This window comes from Ovis canadensis, chromosome 3 (assembly GCF_042477335.2).
Source record: "Ovis canadensis isolate MfBH-ARS-UI-01 breed Bighorn chromosome 3, ARS-UI_OviCan_v2, whole genome shotgun sequence".
Classification (NCBI taxonomy): Eukaryota; Metazoa; Chordata; class Mammalia; order Artiodactyla; family Bovidae; genus Ovis; species Ovis canadensis.
This window is the reverse complement of record NC_091247.1, coordinates 211675655-211694141: the sequence shown is the minus strand read 5'-3', so window position 1 is coordinate 211694141 and position 18487 is coordinate 211675655. Positions and strand designations below refer to the sequence as shown.

At 40.1% G+C, this 18487-nt stretch overlaps 1 protein-coding gene and 1 non-coding gene across 5 annotated transcripts in view; both read left to right on the top strand.

Moving 5' to 3' along the window:
- Positions 1–18487, top strand: part of LOC138437834 (C-type lectin domain family 2 member D11-like) — a 102348-nt gene that overhangs the window by 42688 nt on the left and 41173 nt on the right. Inside the window, exons 7-10 of one of the 4 annotated variants that reach the window (XR_011256179.1) lie at positions 5352–5387; positions 7663–7813; positions 10748–10905; positions 13377–15098. The exons of 1 other annotated variant lie outside the window; for it this stretch is intronic. The gene's annotated coding sequence lies outside the window, so the exon portion shown is untranslated. Of the gene's footprint in view, positions 1–5351; positions 5388–7662; positions 7814–10747; positions 10906–13376; positions 15099–18487 lie in introns of those variants that run through there. 2 more of the 4 variants (XR_011256178.1, XR_011256180.1) reach the window with 2 other exon arrangements.
- On the top strand, positions 1992–2063 carry TRNAC-ACA (transfer RNA cysteine (anticodon ACA)). Its single transcript has one exon. It is a non-coding gene; the product is annotated as a tRNA-Cys (tRNA).

Below are 18487 nucleotides of genomic sequence, written 5' to 3'. Positions count from 1 at the left end.
GCATCCAGTCCCATCACTTCATGGCAAATAGATGGGGAAACACTGGAAACGGTGGCTGACTTTATTTTGGGGGGTTCCAAAATCACTGCAGATGGTGACTGCAGCCATGAAATTAAAAGATGCTTACTCCTTGGAAGAAAAGTTATGACCAACCTAGATAGTATATTCAAAAGCAGAGACATTACTTTGCCAACTAAGATCTGTCTAGTCAAGGCTATGGTTTTTCCTGTGGTCATGTATGGATGTGAGAGTTGTACCGTAAAGAAGGCTGAGTGCCGAAGAATTAATGCTTTTGAACTGTGGTGTTGGAGAAGATTCTTGAGAGTCCCTTGGCCTGCAAGGAGATCCAACCAGTCCATTCTGAAGGAGATCAGCCCTGGGATTTCTTTGGAAGAAATGATGCTAAAGCTGAAACTCCAGTACTTTGGCCACCTCATGCGAAGAGTTGACTCATTGGAAAAGACTCTGATGCTGGGAGGGATTGGGGGCAGGAGGAAAAGGGGACGACCGAGGATGAGATGGCTGGATGACATCACTGACTCGATGGACGTCAGTCTGAGTGAACTCCGGAAGTTGGTGATGGACAGGGAGGCCTGGCGTGCTGCGATTCATGGGGTCACAAAGAGCTGGACACGACTGAGTGACTGAACTGAACTGAAGATACAAGAATCTGGACTCATTGAAATTATTCCTTTGATAGGCATTTAAACTATGTAGGACCAGTGTCCTAATTTTCTCCTTGAATTTCTATCAGAAAGCACTGCTTTGGGCAACTGTTGTGACTGATAGAGTTATGGCCACTGCATCCTTTGTTTACTGAAATGACAGGTGTCATTCTTTGTCTACTCTAACCAGTATGTTCCTGTTAGTTGGGAAAATCTGAAAGTTTTGAAGTTACCTCCGGGAACTGGGACAAAGGCCAGACCATGGGCAAGAGACATGAGCAGACATTTCCCAGAAGAGGCATAGTAAACATTTTCCAGAAACGACGTGAACAGACATTTCCCAGAAGAGAATATCCATAGAGCAACAACCAAGAATAGATGCTTATGGCCATTAATCACTATAGAAGTAAAAATTGAAACCATATGATAAATAGGTAAAACTTGCCAGAATTTAAAAAAAAAAAAAGAAAGAAAGAAAAGACAATGTGAAATTCTGATGAGGATGCAGAGAAACTGCATTGCTGATGGGAGTATAAAATATTACAGATACTCAGGGAAACAGTTTGACAATTTTTTTTTTAAATTGTGATAAGAATACTTAACAGGAGACCTCCTCTCTTAACAGATTTTTAAATACATAACATAGCATTTTAATCTATAGGTACAATGTTATACAGCAGATACCTAAAATTTATTCATCTCGCATAACTGAAATTTTATGCATGTTTATTAGCAACTCCAGTTTTTCCTTCCCTCCAGTTTCTGGCAACCACCATTCTATCCTTGGAATCTATGAGTCTGATTATTGTAGATACCTCAGGTAACTGGAATCATGCAGTTTGTCCTTCTATGATTGGCTTGTAGAACTGGGGATTCTCCAGGCAAGACTACTGGAGTGGGTTGCTATTTCTTACTCCAGGGGTTCTTTCTGATCCAGGGATCGAACTCATGTCTCTTGGGTCTCCTGCATGGTAGGCAAATTCTTTACCACTGTACCTCCTGGAAAGACCTCTGGCTTTCTTTAATTAACAACAATCTGGGATATCTGGTTCTCTTTAATTAACAACAATTGTTTGACGTTCAGATTACCTGCCCTTTGTTGTAAAACTTCCATTTAACCAGGCTCTTTACTCTCCTCAGAGCAGTTCTCTCAGGGCCACTTGAGAGGTTGCCTCCAAGACTTGAAGTCCTAAAAATTCCCACCAAATAAAACATAACTCTCAACTTTTAGATTGTGAATATTTCTCTAAGGTGACAGCAGGAGGCTCCTTCCTTCTCTTTTTAGCAAGCCTTATTATAACTAAATTTAATTGGGTACCCCTTACTTCCCTGGTGGCTTAGACGGTAAAGTGTCTGCCTACAAAGCGGGAGACCCAGGTTCAATCCCTGGGTTGGGAAGATCTCCTGGAGAAGGAAATGGCAACCCACTCCAGTATTCTTGCCTGGAGAATCCCATGGATGGAGGAGCCTAGTAGGCTACAGTCCATGGGGTTGCAAGGAGTCGGGCATGACTGAGCGCCCTCACTTTCACTTTCACTGTTCTACTCATTTCTGACCTAAGCCCGACTTTCAAATCTTTTAATCACACAACAGCTTGCCTAGCTTGTCGGTTCTTCCCATAGATCAAAGAAGTAGGTATGAAGAATAAGATGACCAGGTCTCTTCTGTAGCTTCCCATTATATGACCTCCCAAACAAACCATGTGACTAACCTGTGATCAAGATAAAGGAACAGGTCTAGAGGAAGATCAGGAAGAGACAGGCCTGTACTCAGTGGAGGATGGTGATGACTCTGATCCACTTCCTCAATGATTAACTGAGGTTACTTCCCCCTTTTTCTTTAAGACTTTCATGGCTAGCAGCATCTTTGGAGGTGGTTCTAAGGGGACTAAGCCCACAGACTTCCCAGATTGTGGGCATTCTGATTAAAGACACCTTGTCACTGTACCAATGTCCATGAGTTTGATTTTTGTAAGCAATGAGCAGTCACCCTCAATTCAGTTGGTAACTTGCTGAGAGCTCTTTCCTGCAAAGAACTCTTTCCTGCCAAAAGATGCTTACAAAAAACACAAACAAACAAACAAAAACCTAGATAAAGCAATATATATATATATATATATATATATATATATATATATATATATATATATATATCCCTTTCAAAATTTCAAGCTCATATGTAGTAAAAAACCTGCCTGCCAATGCAGGAGATATAAGAGACATGGGTTCAGTCCCTGGGTTGGGAAGATCCCCTGGAGGAGGGCATGGAAACCCACTCCAGAATTCTTGCCTGGAAAAGCCCATGGACAGAGGAGCCTGGTGGGCTACAGTGCATTGGGTCACAAAGAGTCAGACATGGCTGAAGCCACTTAGCACATATGATCATATAGTCAGAACCTGCTACCTAATTTGCAAGTGTAAAATAAAAAGATTGGAGTTCTTTGTTTAAAAAATCATTAATAATTTCAAGATATTGATGGCAGGGCATTATGCCAAGTATGAAACCCTTTTTAGCCAGAGAACTGTGCTCCTGAATGGTCTGTATGTCCACATAGCTGATGGTGCATACAGAATCATTTTTATGTCCAGTTCCAGTTCACCATTTTCTGTGAAATTTTAGTATTCTTCCTTCTTGAAGAGTGCACTTTTCTCTGCTACCTAACAAGAGTTGTTTGGCTTAGCAAGAGGCAGGAAATAAATGGACTTAGGGTGGTCATTTATAACTAGCCTTCTTTTTTTAAAAAAATAAATTAATTACTAATTAATTTACAATTACAACTAATTTACAATTACTAATTACTTCACAATATTGTAGTGGTTTTTGCCATACATTGACATGAATCAGCCATGGGTGTACAGGTGTTCCCCATTCTGAACCTCCCTCCCACCTCCCTCCTCATCCCGTCCCTCAGGGTCATCCCAGTGCACCAGCCCTGAGCACCCTGTCTCATGCATCGAACCTGTACTGGCTATCTGTTTCACATATGATAATATACATGTTTCAATGCTGTTCTCTCAAATCATCCCACCCTCACCTTCTCCCACAGAGTCCAAAACAATGTTCTATACATCTGTGTCTCTTTTGCTGTCTCACATATAGGGTCATCATTACCATCTTTCTAAATTCCATATATATGTGTTAGTATACTGTTCACTCTGTATAATAGGTTCCAGTTTCATCCACCTCATTGGAACTGATTCAAATGTATTCTTTTCAATGGCTGAGTAATACTCCATTGCGTATATGTACCACAGCTTTCTTATCCATTCGTCTGCTGATGGACATCTAGGTTGCTTCCATGTCCTAGCTATTATAAACAGTGCTGCGATAAACATTGGGGTACATGTGTCTCTTTCAATTCTGGTTTCCTTGGTGTGTATGCCCAGCGGTGGGATTGCTGGGTCATAAGGCAGTTCTATTTCCAGATTTTAAAGGAATCTCCACACTGTTCTCCATAGTGACTGTACTAGTTTGCCTTCCTATCAACAGTGTAAGAGGGTTCCCTTTTCTCCACACCTTCGTCAGCATTTATTGTTTGTAGACTTTTGGATACTAGCCATTCTGACCAGTGTGAGATATTACCTCATTGTGGTTTTGATTTGCATTTCTCTGATAATGAGTGCTATTGAGCATCTTTTCATATGTTTGTTAGCCATCTGTATGTCTTTGGAGAAAAGTCTGTTTAGTTCTTCGGCCCATTTTTTTGATTGGGTCATTTATTTTTGTGGAATTGAGCTACAGGAGCTGCTTGTATATTTTTGAGATTAAGTCTTTGTCAGTTACTTCATTTGCTATTATTTTCTCCCATTCTGAAGGCTGCCTTTTCACCTTGCTCATAGTTTCCTTCATTGTGCAAAAGCTTTTAAGTTTAATTAGGTCTCATTTGTTTATTTTCGCTTTTATTTCCATTACTTTGGGAGGTGGAGCCTGCTGTGATTTATGTCAGAGAATGTTTTGCCTATGTTTTCCTCTAGGAGTTTTACAGTTTCTGGCCTTACATTTAGATCTTTAATCCATTTTGAGTTTACTTTAGTGTATGGTGTATAATTAGCCTTCTATTCCAACTTGCTGAGACAAGAAACAAGTTGTCTCCAGACTACATACTTATGATCAACTTTCTGTCTGCATTTTGAGATAATAATAGCCACAGGAAAAGGCTGAATAGCTGGGCTTTGCTTCTCATGTTCACCTTAAGATAACAATTATGGCAGTGATAAAGAAGGGCTAAACCTTGTTTGAGTAAAAGATCAAGAGATCACATATTTCCCATCCTTGAAGAAAGAAAAATCTCCCCATCTACACATGTGCAGAAAGGCTCCTTGCGGTTCCAAAAGGAGGGAGCACCCCCAGAAAATATGTGATGCTAAGCCCCTCCCCTCCCCAGGCCTCTGGGTGAGAATCCATCTTGGAAAAAAAGTTGTGCATTCATGTTGGGGACGGGCCTTGGGTATGGCAGCTGTGCAAAAAGAAGCGAGATAATTAACCAAAGATAATCAAAGACCCAGTAGAACTGCCCTGTATAAATCATTTAACCACCTCTTTACTGAACTCCTCCTCATGAAGGGGGATGTCCACACCCTCTCTCTTTGGGTGCATATCTCTGCCTTGTTTCTCCCTTAAACTGTTTTTCTGAGGGGTTTCCACTTGTACTGTGTCTCTAATTAAACTTTACACCTGGTTTTACAGTTTTTGCCTCCTTGAGAAATGCATTTTTCATTGAGGGTAAGTGGAATTTTGCTTCTGTCTTCTAACCCCTAGTGGACTATCAGCCAGGATTCCAGGTTTCCATCCAGGCTGTGCTGTGTGCTAAGTCGCTTCAGTTGTTTCCTATTCTTGCAACCCTATGTAATGTAGCCTGCCAAGCTCCTCTGTCTATGGGATTCTCCAGGCAAGAATACTGGAGTGGGTTGCCTTTCCCTCCTCCAAGGAATCTTCCTGACCTCAGGGATCAAACCTGTGTCTCTTATGTCTTCTGCATTGGCAGGTAGGGCTACCTAGGTTCAATTACTGAGCAGGGATGTAAGATCTCGCTTGTTTTAAGCCATCAGTTACTGCTGTCTCACTGAGATCAAGTGGGCTTTGCTCATTTCTCTAAAATTCTTTGCATGATGCACTAGGGTGAAATATACCATTTCTCCTACTCTTGAAGAAACACTGCTGCTGCTGCTGCTAGTGTTCAGAGTATTTAAACACAGGCACTTGTCAATCAGAAGAGTCTCTAGTCTGTGTTCTAACCTGAGGGTTATAGCTTTATCCGAGCCCTGAAGAAAAAAGGTTGTAGGTATTCCCCAGACCAAACTTCACTGGGATTTTAGATAATAAAGTTCATAATATTTCCTTAAGCAGGCATGAATAATTGTAACTGAGCAGGACCCTATGGTGGCACAGTCGTAAAGAATCCACTTGCCAAAGCAGGAAACACAAGAGACCTGGGTTCTATCCCTGGGTTGGGATGATCCCCTGGAAAACAGGAAATGGCAACCCCCTCCAGTATTCTTTCTGGAAAATTCTTTGGACAAGGAAGCCTGGCAGGCTATAGTCCATGGGGTTGCAAAGAGTTGGACATGACTGAGTGTGCACACACACACAGGACCCTATGGTATCTTCCTGGGACAGACCCTCCCCTCATGTCCTCTGCCCACATCTCCTTTGCAGAAAAGGTGTAGTCTCCAAGCCTCCCCGAGTCACAAAAGCCTGGCTCAAGAATAAATGATTGAATAGATGTAAACATTTAGTGATAAAACAGCTGTTGGGTGGAAGGAATGGATAACAATTTAAAACAGTTCAGTTCAGTCGCTCAGTGGTGTCCAACTCTTTGCGACCCCATGAATCACAGCACGCCAGGCCTCCCTGTCCATCACCAGCTCCCAAAGTTCACTCAGACTCACGGCCATTGAGTCAGTGATGCCATCCAGCCATCTCATCCTCTGCCGTCCCCTTCTCCTCCTGCCCCCAATCCCTCCCAGCATCAGAGTCTTTTCCAATGAATCAGCTCTTTGCATGAGGTGTCCAAAGTACTGAAGTTTCAGCGTTATCATCATTCCTTCCATAGAAATCCCAAGGCTGCCGCCCCTGGCCTCAGGAGTGGGGTGGCTCCTCAGGGCCACCGCCCCTGGCCTTGGGCGCAAGGTGGCTTCTCCCGGCCACCCCTGGCCTCGAACACGGGGTAGCTGCTCTCGGCTGCCGCCCCTGGCCCTAGACACGAGGTAGCTCCTCTCGGCCGCTGCCCCTGGCCTCCGACACGGGGTAGCTCCTCTCGGCCGCCGACCCTGACCTGGGACACGGGGTAGCTCCTGCCCGCCGCCGCTGACTTCGGACACGGGGTAGCTCCTGCCCGCCGCCGCTGACTTTGGACACGGGGTAGCTCCTCCCAGCCACCTCGGACATCGGATGTGGGGTAGCTCCTCTCGGCCGCGCCGCCCGCGCCTAGCGCGCCGGGTCGCAGCCGCCCGCGCCTAGCGCTCTGGGATCAGCCATATGGTGGTCACAGAGTCTTACGTCCTCTCTGAATTACCTAGGTAGTAACATCTGACCCCATATCCTGATTGGTTTCACAGATCCTTAACTCTCTACCAAATAGAAGAAGTTAACTGCTTGTTGCCCCATGAGTAGTAGCCCCCAGAGCTACTGGAGCTCTAGGGTTGATAATGTTAACCCCTGTTCCTCACCACCCTGGTTCCTCACCATCAATCAGAGAATTGAGAGGATCACACATCCTTACTCCCCTCCCTTGCTTGGCCTTTAAAAATGCTTTTCTGAAATGCATCAGAGAATTTGGGTTTTCCGAGCACTAACTGCCCTGGACTATTTGTCTGGCGACCTCAGTAAACTTGGTGTTTTCCTTCATCACAACCTGATGTGAGTAAATTGGCTTTATTGCATATGGGTGAGCAGACTCAAGTATGGTTTGGTAACATTATTAGTAATTGAATAATAAATGTATTAACAGCTAAAGTTTTTTGGACACCTTTAACAAAATCATAATTTTCTTTCTCAGAACACTCCTGTCACCATACAGATCATGAGAGTGAAAGAACTTAATGTGCTGTGATAATTTGCATGTATGCTCTGTGGCTCAGTCATGTCAGACTCTTTGCGACCTCATGGACTGTAGCCCGCCAGGGTGCCCTGTCCAGAGACTTTTCCAGGTGAGAATACTGGGATGAGTTGTCATTTCCTACTCCAAGTGATCTTCCCATCCCAGAGATGGATCACACATCTCCTGTGTCTCCTGTTATGGCAGGCAGATTCTTTATCACTGAGCCACCTGGGAATCCTGTAACAATTTAAGCAATAATAAATTACCAGGAAGCCCCTGATTGTCCAATGGTTGGGACTCTGTACTGCCTTTACAGAAGGCCTGAGTTCAATCTTTGAAGGAGGAACTAAGATCCTTCAAGCCACACAGCACTGCCAAAAATAAATTAATTAACCTTAGAAAGTTAATGAGTTGCAACAATTTAGTGGTTTCAAACCTACACTAATGATTAGTTTACAGTTCTGTAGGTCAGCAGTTCAAAATGAATCTTACTGAATGAAGGTTAAGATATATTAGTAGGGCTGAGTTCCTTTTGCAGGCTTTAGGAAGGAATATGTCTCCTTGTTTCTTATAGCTTCTAGAGGTCACCTGCATCCCTCAGCTCTGGCCTCTTGCTTCATCTTTAATGCCATCAGCAGAGCATCATCAAATCTCTCCATGACAATGACACTGCTATCTTCCTCTAATAAGGAGCTGTGTGACTAAATGTGACCAACCTAGGTAATCCAGGATAATCTCCCCATCTCAAGATCCTTAATTAATTACATCTTCAAAGATTCTTTTTTTTTTTTTTTTCATGTAAGGTAACAAATCCACATGTTTAGGGGCTTGGGACATGGTATCTTTGATGACGGGCATCCATTGCTTTGTCTACCACATATGTGTAAAGTCAAACACTTAACAAGCTAACGATTTGTTACTTACATTGAGTTTATTTTGCTCCAAAGACTGTTTTTTTCCTGTCTCTTACATTGAGTATATTCCTCTTTCATCAGCTACATTAACCATCCATTCTGTTGTCAAAGTTAGAAAGGCCCAAGGGAAGCAGGGCAGAGGTAAACTGGGAGTAAATTTTCATGCTCTTTGTGCTCAGTCATGTCCAACTCATTGTGACCTCTGGACTATTGCCCGCCAGGCTAAAAATCCATGGGATTTTTCAGGCAAGAATACGGGAGTGGGTTGCCATGTCCTTCTCCAGGAGATCTTCCCGACCCAGGGATTGAACCCACGTCTCCCGCATTGTAGGCAGACGCTGTACCATCTGAGCCACAGGGAAGTCCACTGCTCTTATGTAATCACATCTCACTGATTATTTTATTTTTATGTTACTCATTTAGACAGTCACTTCTGTTGGGTTTGTTGACATAAAAAATAGTCACAGTCTAAAAGTTGAGAGTTATGTTTTAGTTGGTGGGAATTTTTAGGACTTCAAGCCCAGGAGACAGCATTTCAAGTAACCCTGAGAGAACTGCTCTGAGGAGGTGAGGAGAAGGGCCAGGTTACATAGAAGTTTTACAACAAAGGGCAGGTAGTCAGAACATCCAAAGATTATTGTTAATTAAAGAAAACAAGATATTCCAAGATGAGGAATTTGATGTTTTTCTATGTCTGGGAGGATGCAAGAATCTGGGCTCAACTGAAATCATTCCTTTCAAATGTGTTTCAGTTCTCTGGGACCAATATTTTGTGTTTTAACATCTTGAAGTTGTTGGAGTTCACCTTAGGAAGTGTGGCAGCAGCCTGATGGCTGTTAGAGGGCAGGTATTCTTCTCCTTCCTGAGTTCCCTTAGTGCTCACAGGCTCACATTGGATGGCTACGATCACTGACAACTGTGACATTCTTTTTTACTGATCTGGCAGGAAATCCTCCATTTCTCAGGTGGTAATGTGTAACTTGAAGAACTTTTTCTTACCTTTTCACACTCAATTAGTTACTCACTTCCATCTCCTAAATGTAGGCCCAATTAAATTCTTTTGGAAAATAAAAAAAGTTTTTATCCTCAATAAAATTAAAATAACTCTCCTTGTACTTTCTTCCCTCACACTGCAGCCCCCCCACGAACCACGTAAAACAATGTCACTTCATCTTATGTGTCATGTCGGGTATCAGGTATAGGGTTTCATAACAAAGTAAATAAGACAATAAGATTTAGGAATTATAAAATTCACATATTTAATAAAGAGCCTTTGGGTTATTTGGAAAGTTATTTTCTCATATGTTTTCTTTCCTAATGTGTGGTTGAGTTATTTTTAATTTTAGGGGGTTTCCTAACAGCCAGATACATTCTCTTCTCTTTTGCAGTTCCCTTCAGATGAAATATTTCCTTCTTCAAACTCAATTGCCTTGCCCTTTCATATAGCAAATGTCTACTCAAGTTATTGGTTTGGAAATTTATTTAACACTTCCTTGGAAGACTTTCCACTGAGTAGATATATCTCATTAAGTTCTCTCATAATATACTTATTCCACTGTCTTTTGCAATTTGTCACAATGAATCATTTATACCCTGTTAACTTTGCAGTTTCCTATTAAACTGCTCAGCGAGGCCTGGTGACTCAAAGGTATTATTTTCAAAAATATGTTCTAAATGGCAAGTGAGTAACCATACAAATATTCAAGTACTTAGTTTTCAGTTTCTTGTTCTCAGAAAGGAGAGAAGTTAAGCAATGCGGAGCAGAGCTTTCATGATAAAGGTGCTCTGTGTCTAATTCAGAAATCCCATGACCTGGTTTAGTCACTGACCTTTTACTGCCTTAATGGAATTTCCAAAACAGACCATTTACTCTGTTGCTGTCAACTTACAACAAATTTACTTGGTTTCTCACTCAAGGAGCTCATCTTCAATGTAGTTGAACCAATTATATGAGATACATTTAAATCTTTTATCAATGTTTCTGGCTCGTGGTAAATGATGATAAACTGTAGCTTTATGTTACCATGTCATGATAATAATGGTCAAAGTAATGTTATTAGTTCTGTCAATTATTTGGGAATTCCAAGAATATGAAATTTACTAGGGTTTGTTCCATTTCTCTTTGACAGCAAAATGATGAAATATGTAAAAAGGATAAACTTGAAAGCTCATAAGTACTTCTGTTTATAATAAACAAGCTGAGAGAGGCCAAGCTGATGCTGCGAAGAATTAGAGGAGCCAGATTAAAACAAACAAGTTTTTAAAAAGGCATTGGAAAATTTCCAAGGTAATTGGAGGAGCAGTAAAGATTCAAAGTGAATAAAGATTTTGAGGGTCACTCTTCTAGCAGTATCTTGGTGAAGGATCACCTGCTCAGAATCTGAGCAGAGTCATGGCCAGCAGGCACTCTGCTAGGTGAGATAAAAATTGCTACCAATGCGTTTGAAGGACCAAAATCCTGAAGCGAAAAATGGGTCAAAGAAAGCTTGATATTTTTCCTTTAAGCCATTTGCCAAATTATTAACCTTCACAGGGAAAGAGGCTAAGAAGAAAAATGTGACAAGCAGAGTGGCATTTTGACCATCATGTAGTTTTGAGAAGAAAAAAAAATCAGATTCACTCTCCAACAAGACAAGGAACTTCAGTAATAGTCCATGCTCTGAGATGGAATTTCTAGAGGGTTTAGCCACCGGTGCTAGGATAAATAAGAAATGGTGGAATGGTTGATAAATGGAAGATAAAATCTTGCAGAAACTGCAATAGATGCAAATCAACTCAGTCTTTATTGGCTTCAGTATCAATGAATGTAATACTTAGCAGAGGATAATGTGAATACTTTCTGGAAGCAGGTTTCATATTTCATACATGTGTAGGTACACTGACAACATTCAAGCAAAAATTTTCTTATTGTACCAACAGCTAAAACAAACAGATGCATAAATAAATAATAGACACATAGATGACTCAGGTATAAGAATCACCAAACTCAAACTTTAAAACAACTATGATTAACACATTCTAGAAAGTAGTTAACAAAAATGATGCATTTTGCTAGAGAAGTGGAATCCCTAAATATAAATCAAATGGAAATTTTATAAACAAAAATGGCAATAAAAATTGATGGTTTAATAAGTTTAAAAGCAGATTGATCTCAGCAGAAGACACAATTACAAAAATGTAAGGTAGGTCAGCAAAAATTCCACACTGAAGCACAGAGAAGCAATAGAGAAAATATTATTCAGATATAAGGACAATAATAAAAAATACTATAGACAACATATATAGGGGTCATGTTTTTGTATCCAATCAGCCAGTCTTTATCTTTTGGTTGGGGCATTTCTGCACAACAAAGGAAACTATAAGCAAGGTGAAAAGACAGCCTTCAGAATGAGAGAAAATAATAGCAAATGAAGCAAATGACAAACAACCAATCTCAAAAATATACAAGCAGCTCCTGTGGCTCAATTCCACAAAAATAAATGACCCAATCAAAAAATGGGCCAAAGAACTAAATAGACATTTCTCCAAAGAAGACATACGGATGGCTAACAAACACATGAAAAGATGCTCAACATCACTCATTATCAGAGATATGCAAATCAAAACCACAATGAGGTACCATTTCACACCAGTCAGAATGGCTATGATCCAAAAGACTACAAGCAATAAATGCTGGAGAGGGTGTGGAGAAAAGGGAATCCTCTTACACTATTGGTAGGAGTGCAAACTAGTACACCCACGATGGAGAACAGTGTGGAGAGTCCTTAAAAAACTGGAAATAGAACTGCCTTATGACCCAGCAATCCCACCGCTGGGCATACACACCAAGGAAACCAGGATTGAAAGAGACATGTGTACCCCAATGTTCATTGCAGCACTGTTTACAATAGCCAGGACAGGGAAGCAACCTAGATGTCCATCAGCAGGCGAATGGATAAGAAAGCTGTGGTACATATACACAATGGAGTATTACTCAGCCATTAAAAAGAATACATTTGAATCATTTCTAATGAGGTAGATTAAACTGGAGCCGATTATACAGAGTGAAGTAAGCCAGAAAGAAAAACACCAATACAGTATACTAACACATATATATGGAATTTAGAAAGATGGTAATGATAACCCTGTATGTGAGACAGCAAAAGAGACATAGATGTATAGAACAGTCTTTTGGACTCTGTGGGAGAGAGAGAGTGTGGGATGATTTGGGAGAATGGCATTGGAACATGTATAATATCATATATGAAACGAGTCACCAGCCCAGGTTCAGTGCATGATACTGGATGCTAGGGGCTGGTGCACTGGGATGACCCAGAGGGATGGTACGAGGAGGGAGGAAGGAGGGGGATTCAGGATGGGGAACACGTGTATACCTGTGGCGGATAGATGCTGATGTATGGCAAAATCAATGCAATATTGTAAAGTAATTAACCTCCAATTAAAATAAATAAATTAAAAAAAATCTTAATATAGATGCAATTGTATACTCAGAAGTGAAAAAACTGGAGAAAGGCAAAAGCAGTAATTTAAGAGATAGCAATCAATAAGTTTTCAAAAGAGAAGAAAGACATCAAGCTATAAATTTAAGAAGCTTGGCAAATTAGAAACAAGATAGACTTTTGAAAATCTTACCTAGGAAAGTTATAATAAAATTATTGCAAAATTAAAAGAAAAAACAGCAAAAAAGTAGGTATAGTAAGAATGCCCAGTGCCTTCACAATGGAAACAATGACAAAATGACTTTTTTTTTTTTTACAGTGGTGAAAGAAAACAACAGGGTTCTATCCCTGGGTCAGGAAGATACCTTGGAGAAGAAAATGGCAACCCATTCCAGTATTCTTGCCTGGGAAATTCCATGGACAGAGGAAACTTGTGGGCTATTGTCCATGGGGTCACAAAGAGAGTCAGACACTAGTTAGTGACTAAATAAAAGCAACAAACAACAACAAAATAAGATTATAAAACATGGTACTTGGAAAACTATAAGACACTGATGAAAGAAAGTGAAGATGACTCAAACAGATGGAAAGATATACTATGTGTATGAATGAAAACAATTAGTATTGTTAAAATGACCAAACTACCCAAGAAGATCTACACATTCAATGCAATATCTATCAAAATATGAATGGCATTTTTTCACACAGAACTAGAATAGATAGTTCTAACATTTGTTCAGAAGCACGAAGCCACCTGCTAAATAGTAAAAACAATTTTGAGCAAGAACAAGAGTATCACACTCTCTGTTTTCAAACTGTACTGCAAAGCTATAGTAATCAAAATAGTATGTCAGTGGCACAAAAACAGACACATAGATCAGTTAAATAGAGTAAGATCACAGTAATTAATCCATACTTATATGGACAATTAATCTATGACAAATGAGGCTAGGATATACCATGGCGGGGGGGGGGGGGGACATCATCTTCAACAAATGGTGTTGGGAAAACTGGACATTTATATGTGAGAGCATCAAACTAGACTACTCTCTCACACCACACACAAGAATAAGTTTGAAATAGATTAAAAACTTAAGTGTAAGACCTGAAGTGATAAATCTAGAAGGCAGCATAGGCAATATACATTTTGACACTGATATTTATAATATTTTTTCATATGTATCCTCAGGCAAGGGAAGCAAAAAGCAAAAGTAAACAAACAGGACAACATCAAACTAAAGAGTTTTTGCAAGCAAAGGAAACTATCAACAAAATGAAAAAGACACCTACTGATTGGGAAAAGATATTTGCAAAATATAAATAAGAAGGGATTAATATCCAAAACACAACTCAACATTAAAAAAAAAAGACATACAAATCATCAACAGGTACACTAAAAGATATTCAACATTACTAATCACCAGGGAAAAGCAAGGCAAGCAAAGATTAGATATCACTTCACACCTCTCAGTGGAGAAGGCAATGGCAACCCACTCCAGTACTCTTGCCTGGAAAATCCCATGGGCAGAGGAGCCTGGTGGGCTGCAGTCCATGGGGTCACTAAGAGTCGGACACGACTGAACGACTTCATGTTCATTTTTCACTTTCATGCATTGGAGAAGGAAATGGCAACCCACTCCAGCATTCTTGCTGGGAGAATCCCAGGGACGGTGGAGCCTGGTGGGCTGCTGTCTATGGGGTCGCACAGAGTCAGACACGACTGAGGTGATTTAGCAGCAGCAGCAGCAGCACACCTGTCAAAGACAGCAAATAACAAGTGCTATCAAGGAGACTGAGAAAAGGGAAATATCATGCACTATTTATGGGAATGTAAATTTGTGCAGCCACCATGAAAAACAGTATGGAGATTCCTCAAAAAATTTAAAATAGAGCTGTCATGTGATCCATCATTAGTATTCCTGTGTACTTATCTGATGGAAAAAAATACTAATTAGAAAAGGTACATGCACCCCTAGTTTAATTGAAGCATTATTTACAATAGCCAAGATATGGAAGCAAGCTAAGAGTATGGATAGATAAATGGATAAAAAAGATGTGATATATAGAATACAATGGAGTATTAGTCATAAAAAGGAATTAAATCTTGTCAATTATAATAAAATAGATGAACCTAGAGGGTATGATGATAAGTGAAATTAGACAGAGAAAGACAAATACTGGATGGCTTCACTTTTATATAGAATCTAAAACAAGCATAACAAAACATAAACATAAACAGCTATAAATTTTGTATAGTGTTACTGATATTGAGAAAAAAATAAAAAACACAGTGTTTTCCAAAAAAGAATGGGGGGTGGGGTGCACAGAAGGGAAGACATAGCTGAGAGAGATTGAGAGATAAAACCTCTAGTTACAAAATAAATGAGTTACAGTAAGTCCCCGACATACAAAACTTCAAGTTGCAAACTTTCAAAGATGCAAACGTGTTGACATGTCTAATCATGTAAATTAGTTCACATGTTTATCATATATTGTCACTCTCAGTCATGTCTGACTCTTGCGACCCGATGGACAGTATCCAGCAAGGCTTCTGTATCCATGGAATTTTCCAGGCAAGAATAGTGGAATGGGCTGTTATTTCCTACTCCAGGGCATCTTCCTGACCTAGGGATCAAACCCACATCTCTTGAGTCTCCTGCATTAGCTGGCAGATTCTTTACCATTGCATGCTTGGGAAGCCCACAAGGTCCTGTACTATAAGGTTAAAATTGCTTTCTTTATTTTTTGTGTTTTTTTTTTTCTTGGTGTACTATTTGTCTGAAAATTATTCTAAATCTATTACAGTACAGTATAGTACTATAAAGCTAATTGTGCTGGTTGAGTACCTAGGCTGTTTGACTTATGAACAAACTGGATGAACATGCTCTCAAGCAGATCTTATAGGGGACTTACTACATATAGGTATGCTGCTGCTGCTAAGTCACTTCAGTTGTGTCCGACTCTGTGCGACCCCATAGACGGCAGCCCACTAGGCTCCCCCGTCCCTGGGATTCTCCAGGCAAGAACACTGGAGTGGGTTGTCATTTCCTTCTCCAATGCATGAAAGTGAAAAGTGAAAGTGAAGTCGCTCAGTGGTGTCCGACTTGTAGCGACCCCATGGACTGCAGCCTACCAGGCTCCTCCATCCATGGGATTTTCCAGGCAAGAGTACTGGAGTGGGGTGCCATCGCCTTCTCCTATGTATATATATACATTTTTTTGTGTGGCAAGGAACCTTATAAAAACGTGAGTCTTTGATCAATTTAACTTCACTTGACATTTTTAGTTACTCGGGAATTTCTGAATCAAATGGTTACCTGTGGTCTTAGTTCTCTCATGAAAACCTGAGGCAAAATTAACGACATTAATATTGTAGAGGAAGACTTTCTTCCAACTGGATGGACTGCAAATTGAGCTAAGTTGGGCTGTACGGAATGAGGGTGGGATTTGAGGTGATAAGGCAATGATGCTGATGGACTCTAGTTTCTACACAGGGAAAATGGTTGATGGGTACAGAGCATTCAAAGATGAGAGATGGAGTGCTAAAAGTCATATATATGCTTATAATTTGTGTAAAAATAGGCAGATATTGAAATTCTTGTCCTAACAGGGAAGGAAAGGGGACTATTAAGAGAAAGAGGATATAATCAGGTTAAATTTATAACTGAGAATGAAATGATTAATTTCACAGAGAACAACACATACTGTAAAGTGTTACACAGATGCAACATATTATTATTATGAAATAAGATAGAAAATTCTATCATGGAAGATTATAGGAGAGAAAACATTACAAGGTAAGTAAAGAACAGTTACAAAAAAAGAAAAGTGCGCAAGTCCAAGTAAAAACTTAGAAGAATGAAATATATTCCAGGTACTATAAAAAGAAAAAATATTTTGTGTGTGTGTATGTGTATATATATATATATACACATGCACACACTTGAAATTAAAAGAAGAAACTTGTATTTGAGATTTTCTATAATGATTTAATGAATGGAAAAAGTGATTTTTGCCTGTTGGGGAAATTTGAGGTGTCATAATTTAGGATGGAAATTTTTATTTTTCCTTGATAAAAGTAGATAGAATTGCAATTCAGGTGAGGGGAAAAAATTATTTCCAATTCATGTTAAATGATTTATTTCTTCATTCTTCTGGTATTTTGAGTAACTATAAAAGCTGCTTATATTTGCTAGATAATTCCAACATTTGTGTCACCTCGTCACAGCTTCTGTTGATTGTCTTTCCCCATGCGAGTCCAAATTTTCATGGCTATTCATATGCTGAACAACTTTGGATTGTCTTTTGGACATTTTGCTGTGAGACTCTTGATGTTTAAATGTATGCAGCATATTCAAATTTTTTGCTTAAGTAGGCAGTCACTCTGGCTAGTTTCAGGCCTTCTGGGGACTCTGGTTCCAGTTCAGTTTTCAGAGCTTTTATACTGTTTGGGGATATTTCTTGCAAGTGGGTTTTCACCCAATGACCAATATGGACTTTAAGCAATGGTCTAATATGAAGAGTTCAGGTCTCAGTGTCTTGGCACATTAGAGTAAAATGTGCAACTTCTGCATGTGTGAGCAGGGGGAGCACAGGAGCTTGTTAATAAGATTCAGAGGTCTCTTTACAAAGTTCCTCTCTCTTCATCATCTGCCCAATACTCAGTTGTTCCCAGAAACTTCTCTTTTTTTCCATCCTCCTGCTAGAAGTTTGTGACTGTAATTATCCTGGTCTACCATGCACTTTTCAACTGTGGCTGCATCTGTAAGACCATATCACAGGGAGAAAGAAAGAAAGGAGGGGAAAAAAGCAGAGGATTTGATTGAACCTTGCTGGAACTACAGCTCATCTATACAAATAAGAAAAAATCTGAAAACCCAAAAATCAGTATCTCTTCTTAGATTGAACAGAGGACTAAGGTTACATGGAAAACCATTGCTGACAAATTGAAGAGAGACAGTGGTGGATACAGAGACCACAACTCACTGGAGCAGAAGCCTGGGAACTGGAAAGTACCAGCTTCCTTTTACAGCATATCTTCTCTAGCTTTGTGTTCTTACACAACTGGGTGTTCTATAACTCAATCCAATTCAGTTCTGACACTAACTGTAGTTTGTACCAAATCCCGCAAATTAAAGACCAATGTCCCTAACAAGACTGACAGCCACAAGTCAGGTCCACAGGCTATTCACACTTCTGCCTGGATGACTACAAATTTAAGGCTTCCCACAACCCCCTTAGGTTTGATACAACTCTCAGAGCTTACTGAATGTACTAGACACGTGATAATAGTTTTGTTATAAAGACTGCAACTCAGGAATAGCCAAATGAAAGAGGCGCAAGAAGCAAGGTTTGAGATGGGGGTAATGATTTAATCACTTATGCCTATAGAGTAATACTTGGATAAAATGCCCTTTCTTGGCAGAACAC